A 1,192-nucleotide genomic window follows, 5' to 3' on the forward strand; every position below is an offset into this window, starting at 1 on the left:
CCTAAACGACACGAATAACACACCACTGCTACTGTGCGACACAGATAATACACTAAGGTCCTAAACGACAGGAATAACACACCACTGCTGCTGAGCAACACGAATAATACACTAAGATCCTAAACAACACTAATAACACACCACTGCTACTGTGCGACACGGATAATACACGAGGTCCTAAACGACACGAATAACATACCACTGCTACTGTGCGACACGGATAATACACTGAGGTTTTAAACGACACGAATAACACACCACTGCTACTGTGCGACACGGATAATACACTAAGATCCGAAACGACACGAATAACACACCACTGCTACTGTGCGACACGGATAATACACTAAGATCATAAACGACACGAATAACACACCACTGCTACTGTGCGACACGATTACTACACTAAGATCCTAAACGACACGAATAACACATCACTGCTACTGTGCGACACGTATAATACACTAAGATCCTAAACGACACGAATAACACATCACTGCTACTTTGCGACACGATTACTACACTAAGATCCTAAACAACACTAATAACACACCACTGCTACTGTGCGACACGGATAATACACTAAGATCCTAAACGACACGAATAACACACCCCTGCGGGTGTGCGACACTCATTAAACATCACTACGACTGTGCGACACTAATTATACATCACTACAACTGAACTGTGCGACACTCATTATACATCACTACAACTGTGCGACAAAAATGATACCTAACTACGACTGTGCGACACACATTATACATCACTACGACTGTGCGACACACATTGTACATCACTACGACTGTATGATACACATTATACATCACTACGACTGTGTGACAATCATTATACATCACTACGACTGTGCGACACTCATTATACATCACTACGACTGTGCGTCACACATTATACATCACTACGACTGTTTGACACTCATTATACATCACTACGACTGTGCGACACTCATTATACATTACTACGACTGTTTGACACACATTATACATCACTACGACTGTGTGACACACATTATACATCACTACGACTGTGTGACACTCATTATACATCACTACGACTGTGTGACACACATTATACATCACTACGACTGTGTGACACTCATTATACATCACTACGACTGTGCGACACACATTATACATCACTACGACTGTGCGACACTCATTATACATCACTA

This window comes from Littorina saxatilis, linkage group LG3 (genome assembly GCF_037325665.1).
Source record: "Littorina saxatilis isolate snail1 linkage group LG3, US_GU_Lsax_2.0, whole genome shotgun sequence".
Classification (NCBI taxonomy): domain Eukaryota; kingdom Metazoa; phylum Mollusca; class Gastropoda; order Littorinimorpha; family Littorinidae; genus Littorina; species Littorina saxatilis.